We start from the raw sequence: 15,643 nt of genomic DNA on the forward strand, positions 1-15,643 counted from the left end.
TTGTGGACCATAGTTGTGTAAACTAAAAGCCCATAAACTTGGAGGAAAAATAAATATCTTAAATAATGCTTGTTTCTAGGGATTTTCAGATGTCCCAAGAGTAAGTTGGTAGGCTCTAGTTAAAGTTCGTATTCTCCAATCTGGGAAAATTCTACTAAAACCTAAGATTGAAAATAATATTCAGAAGTCAAGTCTAGTTTCTATCTAGCTGTTTGTCTAGTAGAAAAAAACTTGAAAAATAATATTATTTAATGAATAAATTCAGATCAAACTTCAAACCTTATTAAGTACCTACCACCAATTATAGTTTATGACAAGTCAAAAATATTTGCGTATTCATTTAAAAAATTAATTACGTTGAATAATTATCTCAAGCAAAATAAATATTACGAAAATACCTATAGACCAATATATTATATTTTAATATTGGTATAAAAATAATTATTTTTTTTATAATAATATTCGTTTATTCATTTCAATTGTTTCTAGTTTCTATTATATAAAAACATTTATTCATTGATAAAAATGATCATATCACATATTGTAAAATATAATTATTTTATCAAATATTTATGTTTGAAATCTAAATGACTCCTACTTGATACTTCACATAAACTTATTGTATTTGGTTGAATATATTTTATAAATAAAATATAATTACAGTGGTCCTCACTTGTTAGACTAACTTTGGGATCAGACCGTTCGAGTACATTTATCGAATGATTCAATGAGATGAAAAGTTACCAAAAAATTAAAAATATATCCTTATATTTAATTAAACATTTTTATTCAGATTTTAGCTATTATTTAAAATTATTTATAAAACAAAAATAATGTATGGATATTTAATAAAAATGATTTTTTTCAGTAAAAAATAAAGTAGTAAAATATTGTTTGTATATATTAGGTACCTAATGATTTCTTGATAAAAATCTATACAAAGTTGATTGGATTTCCCTTTCTACGATTCAAAATTACCCCATTAACTGGTGTATAACTCTAATAGACGATTTTTTTACTGTGAGTTAGTATATCTATAAATCGGGACCAGGCGTTTTGAGCATTTAAGCGAATGGACAATTAACCGTGAGCCCAATAATCGACGATCGCGATATTAATACAAATTTTAATAATAATAATAATAATAAAAATAATAGATTTGGATATTAGATTTGGATTAAGCCACTCGGAAGAGATACATTCACTGTAATACGTACTTAAAATTTATATATTGTGAAATTTTTGTATAAGTAGGTATAGTTACACAGTCGATTTTTATTCATTTTTGTATACTATATATATTGGCTAATAAATATTATAATCAATTTTAAACACTACATTTGATTTCGCTAAAACTTAATTTCATTAATAAAATAACAAATAATTATAATTATACTATAATAAAAAAAGGAATATTATATGAGCTCATAGATATCACATTATTTCATAGAAAAAGCTATAGGTTTACATAATAATAACGTCATTGATGTATTTCAAGAGCTCTTAATATTTATTTTATAAAATTTCTTATAATAATGATAGAACCCTTGTCACCACGTATATGGTACTCACTATTGATAGTAACTAGTAAGCAGTTAATTGTGTAAATATATCGTACAAAATAAATTAAAAACGTATTTGAATTAATGTCCTCATTTGATTTGTTTTCACACCAAGCGATATATAAAATATTAATTCAAAATAATTGTAATATAATTCATACATTTACGAATTGTATAAAAACATTTTTAATGCTCTTAATATACATGTGAGTTTTTTAATCGATCAAATGTATATTTTTACAACTTACGGGAACATGTTAAGATCGAAAAAAATCCGAAATTATAACTCGACGGGTATACAAGGATCGGATGTAACTATATAACTATATAAGATCATGACAGAAAGTAAATAATGCTATGCAAAAATCTAGAAATAACAATTATTGATAGCTAAGAAAATTATTGTATTCACCTGAATTATTAATACTAAAGTGATTGTTAAGATTGATTTAAAATAATAATAACTCATTAGTTTGTTAAAAATGGTAATGATTAATGAATAAGTAATGTGCTAATAAATATTCTAATTGTTCTGATGCTCATAAATAATGATACTCTTGAATGTTATTTCTGCATAAAAGTATTAAGTGCGTATATTAAATGTCGTTCAAGTTAATACATTAGTGTTTCTTACCATGAAATAAATAAGAAACAAAATTAGTTACGAATACATACATATATTATGAAAGTATTACTTTTAACTTAAGGTTTTGAATTGTATTAATTGAAGCTGTGATTCAATGCCTGTTGAGTAAATTTCTCGTTGAAAATGAACGATTTTGTCACTGAATTATCACAAAATTAAAAATAAGTACAATAGCTACGTTATATGAAACGTTTTGACGAAAGAATTATAACTATAGCCTATAGCCATAAAGATATATGGTGTCAAAACTACTCAAAAGAATGTTAAAAAGTTTAAGTATTATATAAAATCTCCATTCCCGTAATGGCATGATCATGAGATTTAAAATAAAATAATACCAAAAAAAATATTTACTAAAATTGTGTGTATTCATGTATCATGTATATGAATTGTACATAGAGTTTTATTAGTTTTATATATAGCATCATATTGATACTGAATCACGGAAATACATTATTATTGTTGTGACCTGTAAAGGACACCATATTGTCAATAAATGTATTCAAATCAAATAAGTGCGTCCACTCTTTGTAAACAATTTTAGAACAGTTTTCCTTAACAAAGAAAAAAAGGATAATTTTGAGTTATCTATCAATATATTGGCTCAACGATTGGTGTATATAATGGCCAGCTATTGACAAAAATCGAAAAAAAAATATTCATGCAGCAATGAAATACAAAAATACACAATAAAGAACTGAACACTATGTAATATTTTCTTTTCTAAAAAGTAAAAACATTTAATAATAGAAATGTTATAATCATAACCATTTTAGATTCTGAGTAAAACGATAAATATAATTTTTTACGCCATATGTCTGCCATCGCTTTTTGTTGCAGTGAAAATACTTTAGTTTCTGACTCCGAGAATGGTTGCTGGAAGAAAATTCTATCAATTCGGTATTTTAGGTAGGATAAATTCAAGGTAAAATTAAGAGCAGACATACCTTGTAATTTTCTTAAAAATAAGGAAAAACGAAAAAATTACTGAAAAATAGGAATACATTATACTAGGGTGACCATACGTCCATGTTTTTTACAGGATTGTCCTTCATTTCAGCGTTGTGTCCTGTTATCCTGACAAACTTCATTCAGGACGCTTTTTGTCCTGTTTTTTTGATCAAACCAAATTAATGAATTTCAATACGAAACTTACGAAAGTAATGAATAATGATTATAATTGTAATCTTGTGATTGTCTGAATTTATCAGTATGGCGGGTATGTTTTGAGTTATAGGAGCTTATCAGAGTTATCGGATTGACCGTTATCGGACTATATGCTTTCGATTCTATCTATTTATATCACTGAAAATACATTTTGTAAATATGGTTATCGTTATTATAGCAAATAGCTATTGCTATTAGTTATGTTCCAACAATCGTTGAGTGTTGTCGACTTGTTTATTAATTTTGTCCTGTATTTTTTTTTTTTAAATATGGTCACTACATTATACGCAACACCAATTTTCGACAATGTCGTTTTCATTATTTCGTTGTGATTCAAGAACAAAGAACAGCATAAATAAATGAATATTTTCCGAATATTTATCTTAGCATTTTCTAGGCAAAGTATATTTTTTATAGTAAATCAGTTCTTTTTTAGCTATTTATAGACATTTGAAATTTCGAAATTTTAATTTTTTGTAATTCAAAATATACTAGTCATAGAGTGAATTAAACTTTTCAACATCACGTAGGTTAGGATAGGTTAACTATAATATAAATTATACTCTAATTAAAAAAATTAAATTATAATAGATATAGGTATCTCTAGAAATACAGAAAAAAAGTATCCACTCAAAATCATTTATCAATTTTCATAATATACAATTATATAATATTAAGATTACAATTTAAATTCAAATTTTAAACATCAACTGTGCTGACGAGGTACACTCAATATATACCTACTATATATCAGAGTGAGTTCCCCAGTTTAGTAGTTTTTCTATATTGATATTGATTATTAAATTTGTACCTACCATCTTAGCAATTAGATAAAAGTACTGTTTGATGGGCAATTGAAGAATTACATGAACTGTCATAACTATCATAAAATTAAATCAAATTGGGTTACCCAATAGCTTTATAAGAGTATATATTATATTTTAATAGAAAGTGTTCAGATGTATTAATTGTATTATGCCGACGTTATGAAATTTTCAGACTTAATAACTCGAAAGTTCAAATCTTGCGTGACAGCTTGTATGTATATTAAAATTATTAAAATGTAAACAATTTCAGAAAGCATTTTATGTTTTGAACGAGAAAGAAAGAAAATAATATAATCTATAAAAAGTTCATATTGTTATCATTTATTATATTGTCTTTCACATTGTCTACTCAAATCGCCGCATTTTTAGAGTTTATATTATCAAGATGTTACAAGATTATTCAACCACATATAAATGATGCTTAACGTTCCCGTACATTTTCGTTGTTAGATATATTAGATCAAGCATTATTTAATGAATATCGATAAAAATAATCGCGGACATTAAAACACATAATGCTCAAAAGAATAGTGCTCTCAATATAACGTTATCGTTATGTTATTATTATTAATTGATAAGATCTTAGACAAAAAAAAAATGTAACCAAGACCTTGCTTGATTTTAAGAGGTGACACTTTGGTGTACTCGTTCGCGATGGCAAAAAATAAATCCCATCTACATAGTAAAAAAATAAAAAATCAGCGTTTAACAGGTAATGAATAATGCATTTGGATATCATTCAGAATTATTTCCGAAGACATTTTTAGCCATAAAAGGTATGTCGTTAACATTTCACGAACCGAGGATTTCCATTACGAGCCAAATGCTTATGAATAAATTTGATCGACTATAGGTTGTTAAGAAAAACATTTCAAAATTTTGTATTGACTAATAAATTTATATTATATTAGAATACAAATTGTTCAGACAGATGTAAAATTTGAATGATCTGCATGTATTGTCGTATCTTTGATACACTCGGAATATCAAATTTACACAAAAAAGTTAAATAAAAAAAAATTACTTCCGTAATGCACACCAAAGCTAAATTTAAAAACACAATTTAACAATATTATACATACATATATATATATATATATATATATATACTTGTAGATAATAAACTAAACTAATTTTCAAACATATTTAACAATCAACAACATTTATTGGAAAATAATGTCTACGAATAATTTCGAAATCGATGTACACAGAATATATCTTATATATATATAATATAATTATTATCTTTATAGTTGGTAGTCAAGTCAGCAGTTAATTTTTCGTATATAATTTAATATAAGAATAATAATGTATTAACACAGTTTTCTAATGCAAATTACATTTTATAATTTTGAGTTTTGTGTATACGTTTTAAGATTGTTTATTATAAAAATAAAGTTTAAAATTCCATTAAACCACTTTCATGACGTATATTTTTTGATAAAACATTTTTGGCGAAAACCCAAATTATTCTTGATATAATTAATTTAATTTTTTTTTAACTTAATGAAAACATTAAAAATGTAAATAAGTCAAATTTTAAACAAAAATATCCAAAGAAGACATTAATAAATTTTAACTTTTCTGCTACTCGTACAAATTGTATCTATAGAATAAATATTACTATCTAGGTATAGATATTATTTATCTTTTTTGACCACTTATTAATACTTTTCATACTCGTACAACATTTTTTAAATAACTTTTCAGCATATAACTAATAATAATTATGATTTTAGTAATTTTATTGATTTATCATTTATAAGTATACATTTAAACAAATTATCCATTTTTGTATATTATTACGTGAATTGCTTATTAACTAAAAAATTAAATTTCAATTTTGAATCCGAGAAATTACATAACCCAATTTAACCATTATTAAAAAGTGATGTATTATAATAGCGGATAATATTAACACAATTATTATGACTATTATTTGTTCAAAAATATTTCTATTAAAAATGCATAATAATTGCACCTATACATATTGTAATTTACCTAAATCGTATATTATTATTTTATTAAAATCATTATTACTATGTAGTACGTACAAATTTAAATTGTATCGGAGATAAAAAAAAATCAAAATCAAAATTATCACATAGAATTTCACTAATATAGGATAAAAATATCTTAATTATATTATAGTATCTCCTATAAATTAAAAATATCTGTCTGGCTAAATTGAATTTACTGTTCAGATGCTTACACATTTTAGATAACAGTTTTAATGGCAAATTTAGTTGCTTATATTGTATTAATAATTCACAAGAAATTTAATTATTTGTGATATTATTATTATATTATAATTTTATTATTCCATTAGATAAAATTAACATTTTTTTTTGTTAATAATGTTAATATAGACGAATATTATTATTCAGGATGGTACATAGAATAAAAGGTAATCATTTAAGTATTATAGATCATTTGTCTTTTTGTCAATTAAATGTATTAATCCTTATGTTCTCATCAAAATATTTTATTCAAAACTTTTTTTTTTATTAAAAGATAATTTACAATCTGTATACAATTATTACAATAAGCAAATTTTATATTTACAATAAGATTAAAATAATATGAGTAACGTGTAGAAGAAGAAACCCATTGGTAATACATCTTTTACTAATTTAATAGGTTTCTACACCATTTAAACTTTACTCTACGTGATGGGTTTTTTGGGAAGGTGACGGTAGATATGAGGGATATTAAGTATTTGTATGCGTTCTTACATTTTGGTGGAAGCGTTTGTACATTATTTTGGCTAGTTCAGTGATAGTACTGAAAACGTTTCCTATAAAAATAGTTGGACTTTAAAGTTGAATAAATCAATGTCTTTATAAAGTAAAATAGTTGTAATCTTTGTAGGAAATATGTTAATTCAAAAACATTTGTATTTAATTCGCACCTTAATAATTTAATAAGTTCGAAACTATTATAATTGGTGTCTTACTTAACACAACTACGAGTATAATATTATAATGGACAAATGTACTAAATCGTGTATCAACTGAGGTAGAAGTTTTGAACATAATTCTTATATTATACTACTGTAGTAGTATTAAACTAAAAGCTATTTAAAAATGGAAAACCGTAATATGATTATAATTATAAAAATGTACTCTTAGAATTTTTTGAGGGTAGGGGCGTTTCAACATGGTTATCCTGCGCAGAAACACTACATATTCATTTTATCTTTCACACAATGAAAATGATAACAAAATACGTTCGAGTTTCGTTATTCTATCGCCACTTCACGTGAATTATGTAAATTAACGGTGTTCAAATTGTTACCTGCAGAATCAGTTATTTGTCGCGGTCACACTCACAATAAGTGATTTACAAAAAAAATGATATTTTTAAGAATTGTTTAGTGGTTCAATTTATTTGATACATTAATACCTTTTTCATATATTTTTTAATTAAATTAATTATAATTTAATTTCAAATATATTGGTGTTATTACCCTTAGATGATTTATAAAACAAATTCCGAATTTAGTAAAAACGAATAAAATAACAATCATTACAATATTAATAATTGATATCTGATATCCACCATAATACTATAGTAGACACACAACGATTGATAAGACAATATTTGTTTTTATGTGTCTCAAATTTCTCCTATTACCCGATTTTGTTTGTTAACATGTGCCTTTTAACCAATCATTAAGGACTAAGATGACTATTGTAAATATAGTGGATGTCATAATATATTAGATTAATATATCATACTTACATTTTTTGATCATAGATTAAGCTGGGCCAAACAAAAAAAGTTTAGTAGCCACATATCAGACCAGCATCCACTATATATATTATATATAGATACCAGGTAAGTTTCTATTTTTTATTATTTGTTGCGCCTATACTTAGACAAAAATGTTAAAACTTTTTTTACGAAACAAAATACAGCATCACGCATATATTGTGAAAAGAGTTTTTGTAATTTCGATGTTTATACCTAGTGCCTTAAAACTTTAAACCATAGACGTACGCAAGGGGTATACAGCTGCATACCCTGAAGCTTTTTGAGGGACGAACATAGACTCTGGAAGATTGAAACACCCAATTATCAGTTATCAACTACCATAAGTATTTGCGAAATACATACTTTTTGTATTTTATCATGGACTCATGGTATTTTTTACAATATATTTTTGATTAAACTGTAGATTTCAATATTTGTGTATTGCATGTACATAATATCAGAATTTTACAAGATTAAAATAACTTTTCGGTTGCACCATTGTCAGCCTTCTGCATACCCCGAAAAAGAGACCTGTGCACACCTATGATTAGAACCACAATGGGCCAAGAATATCGGGCATTATATCGATTCCGTCGGCTATTGACTCCGCCGGCTACTGTTTAAAATATCTACATATCGATTCCGGCGGCTACTGTTAATATTATTTACATATTAATTCCGCCGGCTGCTGTTTATTCCGCTCTTGTAATTTGTAAATGTATTTTTAAAATTACAGTCCTACATAATATACTTTATAATACATAAAATGATAATAATTGTATACTAATTAAAACTAAAATGCATAGTCTAATTAATACGTGTATGTGTATTTTATAAAATGTATAGTCTAATTTGTATAAAATAATAAAAATAAAGCGAAGACTGAGTGAAGACGGTTTATCTGTCTAGGATATATTATAGATTATTTAAAATTTTCAAATCTTAGATTTAAAAAGAAATTTTTTTATGAATTTCTAGTTTGAAATAATTTGCGGATTTTCGTGATTTTCGTGATTTTTATATACGTTGTTAAAATTCAAACTTTGAATGCTTGTTAAACAAAATTGTGACTACGCATTTCTTTTATTTTTCAATTGCTATTGTAAAAATATGATGGGAGCCATGTATTAAATTTTCGAATCTTAGATATAAAAGGAAATTTTTTTATGAATTTCTAGCATAAAATAATTTATGAATTTTCGTGATTTTGACGTATGTTGTCAAAATTCAAACTTTGAATCCTTGTAAAAAAAAAATTGTGACCATGAATTTATTTTATTTTTCAACTTCTATTGTTAAAATGTGTTAGAAGCCTTGTATTAAATTTTCAAGCTTTTTTGCCTAACAAATAAATTTTTATCAATATTAATTTAAAAAAAAACTAATAATGATCGAAAATTTCAAATACCTATGAATAGTTAAACTTAAATTGAACATTTTTGAAAATTGCATGGCGGATAGAATATACTTATATAAACATTCGGTGAAAATTTCATGTATCTATGGTCATTTGTTTTAATATGACATCAAAAACCAAAATCGATTTTGTCGAAAAATGAGTGTGCGTAAAATTTCCCGTTTTTCCCTTAATTTTTAGTTTGTTTTTTTTCGATTATTTAGAAAAGTATTAAGAATTTTTCACTTTTGACCCCCCAAAGTACCAACTAGATCCACTTTCTGATCGAACGAGGTACTGAAGTAAAAAATGGAAGCACTTTTACTTCCCCAAAACGTAATGACAGACACAAAAAAAAACACACACACACATCATGGTAAAATCAATACATTCATCGCTCCGCTCAGAATCTAAAATGATCACACTGACAGAGAAAAAATTGTCGACCAGTTCAATAGTTGTACACTCCATTTCTGGAAATAGTTTAGTTTTAGTATGATATTATAGTTATTTATACATATTATGATGTACTCACTATACTCACGTATTATTTAAAATTAGAATATTAAATTACTTATATTTGTTTTTAAACAACAATACTGTATTACCACGCAGAAGAGTTTGAAATATTATCGAGTCTATTATGTTAAGCATAATGGTAAGTAATAAAAATATTTAATACTTTTGAAATAAGAAGATTTTCTATGATCAAAGCAAAATGCGTGGCCATTTTCAAATATACCAACAAATTCTATCTGTGAATTCACCTTAAACGTGTCGTACCGATGTGAAGATTTCACCAACCCTCTACCACTATTACATAGGTAATCTTATAAGTTGTAAATCTATAATAATCAGTATATCTATAAAGTACTTTTTGATGAAACCTGTTGGCTAAAAATTACTCGTAAGCAATCCATTCTCCGTAACGTGTATCCTAATGTAAATCGCCTTATAATTTTAGGAATATGTAATAATTTATAACAAATTAATATTATGACTAAATTCATAGACCATATTATAATATTTATATAATCTAAATTGTTTAAATTGTTTTTCGGTAAATATTATATAATTTAAAAACACAAAATTGATGGTACCAGCTATTTCAGGGTAAAACACGATTGCGTACGTTCGTTATCGGCGATACCTTTTTAAGCAACACGATGCCGTACGATTTTACCTGTTTTTTAACTACACGATTGCGTACGAGGTTTTAAGCGTTGTTGCCAATTTTCATACCGGTATACAGAGCCCCCACAAGGGGGTGTGATGGACCTTGAGTACAGGGGCCCGAATACTTTAAGGGCCGGTGGGCCAGTTGAAATTTATTTGTAATTTTTGAAATTTTAGGAGAAATACTTATTTTATATTAATTAATATTGTAAAATAACATTTTATGAAATATATATATTATATAGTCATTTAATATTTGACTATTGATTAAGCTGAGCTCAAAGCCTTCAAAATAAAATGTTAACTTAAAAAAAGTATATTAAATATAAATTAAAATATAGGTACTTGATTTTTTTCTTTTTTAATTTAGATAATATTGTAATAAAAAAATAGAAAAGACATTATTAACGTTGGATTGCTTATGAACAAAATAAAAATGATTTTTTTTAATTTTTAGTGCTTTTTTTTGGATTTTTGAGACTTGTTTGGATTTTTAACTGTTTCTGAATTAAAATCGGTCTTATTTTATGAAATTGTATTATTTTGTCAATCGAATTATCAAGTAAGTTGTAAATGTATAGATATAGATTAAGTAAATAGAACGATTACGTTGATGCAACATTATTTTTTCACATATTTATTTATTTATTTATTTATTTATTTATTTACGATAATTTTATCAAAATAATAATTGACGATTTATTTATTTATTAATTACTTTATATTACTAAGTTAATCTCATTTTATTTATTATTTTAGATTCTGAGCGGAGCGATGAATGTATTGATTTTACCATGATGTGTGTGTGTTTTTTTTTTTGTGTCTGTCATCACGTTTTGGGGCAGTAAAAGTGCTTCCATTTTTGACTTCAGTACCTCGTTCGATCAGAAAGTGAATCTAATTGGTACTTTGGGGGGTCAAAAGTGAAACAAATTAACATAGATACATGAAACTTCCACCGAATGTTTATATAAGTATATTCTATATCCACCATGAAATTTTCAAAAATTTTCAACTTAAGTTGAACTATTCATAGGTATATGCAATTTTTGATCATTATTTTTTTATCATTTTTATTATATCATTAGTTTTTTTTTTAAATTAATATCGATAAAAATTTATTGTTGGGTAGAAAAAATTGAAAATTTAATACAAGGCTCTTAACACATTGTTACAATAGCAGTTGAAAAATAAAATAAATTCATGGTCACAATTTTTTTTTATAAGCATTCAAAGTTTGAATTTTGACAAAATACGTAAAATTCACGAAAATTCACAAATTATTTTAAGCTAGAAATTCATAAACAATTTTCCTTTTATATCTAAGATTTTAAAATTGAATACAAGATTCCTTACAAGTTTTTCAATCTTTATCACAAATAAAAAGTCCACCGGAAATTCAAATTAAATTTTCATGAGCATTAGAAATTTAAATTTTTACAACATTGGATTTTCACTGGATTTCACATTTAGTGATTTTCTTATTTTGTTGTAACTCTAAAAGTCTAAAACAAATGACCGCAGATACTTTAAATTTTCACTGAATGTTTATATAGGCATTTTCCATATTTGATAAAATTTTCAAAATATTTAGATTTGTTTTGAGCTGTTTACTGACATTTTAATTTTTTTTCTTCTATAAATATCGTTAAAAATGTATTTGTTCAGTAGAAAAGCTTGAAAATTTAATACAAGGCTTCTAACACATTTTAACAATAGAAGTTGAAAAATAAAATAAATTCATGGTCACAATTTTTTTTTTACAAGGATTCAAAGTTTGAATTTTGACAACATACGTAAAAATCACGAAAATTCATAAATTATTTCAAACTAGAAATTCATAACAATTTTCTTTTTATATCTAAGATTTGAAAATTTTTAATAATCTATAATATATCTTATACAGATAAACCGTCTTCGCTCAGAATCGTTTTTCGTATACAATGATATAATATCATTGGATTCAAATTTAATTCCATCCATTACAGTAACCCACTTGTAACCTGCTGTACAGCAGAGCGACATCCACGACTTACCCGCCTTTCTTTTTATGTATTATTATAGAACTGTAAATGTATTCGATATTTATTATATTATTATTACATATTATATATTATATTACTATTTATTTTATATACGATGAAATTGGTAAATTTGACAACGTTGCATACAATTTCATACGCAATCGTGTTTATTTTTTTTTGAAAGGTACTTTTTAACCCATCTACAAACATACTTAATCGTGTTGCCAAAAAGGCCAAAGGTACGCAATCGTGTTCTACACCTTTATTCACTAGTTAATCACTAGTATAATAAATTATAGTTAAACGTATGCCTAAAAAATAACAAGGGGTAATAAAGACATTTTTGCACCTATAAGGCCCACTAAGTGTATGGTGTCCAAAGGCCAAATTGACCCTTAATCCCGCCTTAGGGTTTGCACCTAATACTTAAATTTAATGGAATTTCGCCAATGTCTTATAATGGTGTGTTACCTGTGTGGCCATGTGCGATGCGTCGGAATCGGACATCGGATGATGGCAGCGGTGGCAGTGACCACATATGCGTCTCTCGTGACCAACACGACGTGTGTGAGGCGTTGGACGATGGACGACCCACTAGTGCACCGGTGCGCCGCGGCTGTCGACGCGTTGTCGTCGAATGATAACAATAGAAAAACAGCGTCGGCGGCTGCGGTGGCGGTAGCGACGTTAGTGGTAGACTGGTAGCGTTAGTAGCAGTGGCGTGTGCTGGTGACGGTGACGGTGGCTGTGGCTGTGGCAGGACACCGCATCCTTTGCGGCGATACACACGTGACTGTGCCCGGCGCGCAGGATGCGGCCGACGAACGTTTCGACGCGCATGGCCATGCGGACCAACGACGACGACGCCACCACAGCCGAAATAACCTTTCGCCGTCTACTTCTGTCGCTTTCGTGGTAACTGGTAAATAATAAAAAGAATACATGTGATTAGGCAACGGATTAATGTTTCATGTAAATACATATTGTTTGTAAAATTATATTTATTATACCGTTTAAAACAATTTATATAACACCACCGGTTTTATATCGGTCATACCGAGTTTAATGACTTAAATTAATAAGGACCGGCAAACTCACATTTCTTTATCAACGTACGCGGCAAATTTTACGTTTACAATAACAATTTTATTACTCTGTAATTTTTTAAATTAAAGTGAATTTACCTTTTATAAAATTTAAAAGCAAGAATATTATCTATGGCAACCTAACCTTTACATTTTATAAGAGGTAAATTCTCTTAAACTTTAGAAATAACTGACTAAAATGTATTACCGTGAATAATATAAAGATTACTAGGTATATATGTTTGTAAAACAGAGACAACCAATTCCCATTTAGCATCCTCTTAAATGTTAATATGCTGTATCAGTTGTTATGACATTCTTATAATGCTTATAGGAATTATAATATGTCATATTTTATATGTTTTTGTTTTGTATACCAACATGTTAGATTTAATTTAAGTATAATATCATCTGTCATTACGAATTGGGTTTTTTCCCATTTTATTCAAACGAATAATTTAATTTTACTATTATTATAACAATATGACCATACGTCATAGACCAACCTGTTACAAAAAATTGTTTTAATATGCAATGATTACATATATCATAAATATAAGAAAGTTATAGAAGTTTTTCCAAAATTAATACGGTCGGTATAATGCATTATTCAAGAGATGATTATTGTTTACGTACGGATGTAGGAATTTCAGTATGTACGAGTATGTAGACTAATATTATAATATATAATGTCGATTGCAAAATATTTGATTAATACCTATATTTAAAATCATTTTTTTAATGTTTTTCAAGCATATTGTAATTATTTCTTCATATCTGTGTAAAATACTAATATCGTATAAAATATACAAATATAATAATATCATTTTCTCACCATCATCATCGAATTTGATTTATTTTTTATTTTGTTGTTGTTATCTATGTTTTCTACATCACACGATGCACAATAATGCTGTTATCTTTCCAGGAGTCTTGTACGTAAGACCGCATTGCGTCCGAGAGCACACGAAAATATTATGACGTATATTTGGGTCGCTCGACATAAATTTTAATTGTCCACAAGCGGCAGCAAAAATCCACTTTGGGTTATATTGGGTAACCTAACTCGACCGACCCGTGTCTATTATAATACTTGTCACCACCACCATATTATATCCAAAAAAAAAAAAAAATAAAAGCCACTACCGAGATTTGCGTGCCACGATTTCAATTTATTACCATCGAATGGCCAATATACTACAAACATCATAACTAGAGCTCTGAATTTAAAATACTTTAAAGTTGAAAATCCCACTCTTCTTGAAATATTCCAATGAAATAATTATGGAAAATATGTTTTCTTCTTTCACAATAGTTCAGTTATAGATGATATAAAATAATATATAGATTACACACAGAAAACATTGTTAGTAAATAACTTATCAGTTATCAGCCAAGGTTTATGAATTACAATAATATATTGTTAATAAATGTAAATTAAGATTTTAATTGTGTAACTTAATAAACATAAAATATGAATATATGATATGTAGGCATTAATTGTATTATAATAAGTAAATCATAAGTGAAAAACTAAAATCTTCGGTAATTTAAAATCAATAATCTTATACAATAAAGTAAAAGGTACAGTATCAATTTCAATAGTAATATTAATAGGTATATTACCTACTTATATATTGTATTTATGAAATTATAAACTTATATAGTTAGATATGATATTATATTATTGTATACGAAAAACGATTGTGAGCGAAGACGGTTTATCTGTCTAGGATATATTATAGATTATTATAAATTTTTTATTATGAATTTCTAGCTTAAAATAATTTGCGAATTTTCGTGATTTTTACGTATGTTGTCAAAATTCAAAATTTGAACGCTTTAAAAAAAAAATTGTGCCTAAATATATCTTTTATTTTTCACCTGCTATTGTAAAAATATGTTAGGAGCCTTGTATTAGATTGTAGGAGATTGTATCTTAGATTAAAAAAGAAAAACTTTTATGAATATTCCAGCTTAAAATAATTTGCGAATTTTCGATGT

The 15,643-nt window shown here is 26.4% G+C and overlaps 1 protein-coding gene across 1 annotated transcript in view; it reads right to left on the reverse strand.

Moving 5' to 3' along the window:
- The window catches only part of LOC107166936 (uncharacterized), a 208,625-nt gene extending 194,951 nt beyond the window's left edge, over window positions 1–13,674 (reverse strand). The window contains exon 1 of the mRNA XM_089229020.1: window positions 13,026–13,674. The gene's annotated coding sequence lies outside the window, so the exon portion shown is untranslated. The remainder of the gene's footprint in view (window positions 1–13,025) is intronic.
- Window positions 13,675–15,643: the final 1,969 nt, after the last annotated feature.

This window comes from Diuraphis noxia, unplaced genomic scaffold (assembly GCF_037042655.1).
Source record: "Diuraphis noxia isolate RWA-SAM2 unplaced genomic scaffold, SU_Dnox_SAM2 contig0005, whole genome shotgun sequence".
Taxonomy (NCBI): domain Eukaryota; kingdom Metazoa; phylum Arthropoda; class Insecta; order Hemiptera; family Aphididae; genus Diuraphis; species Diuraphis noxia.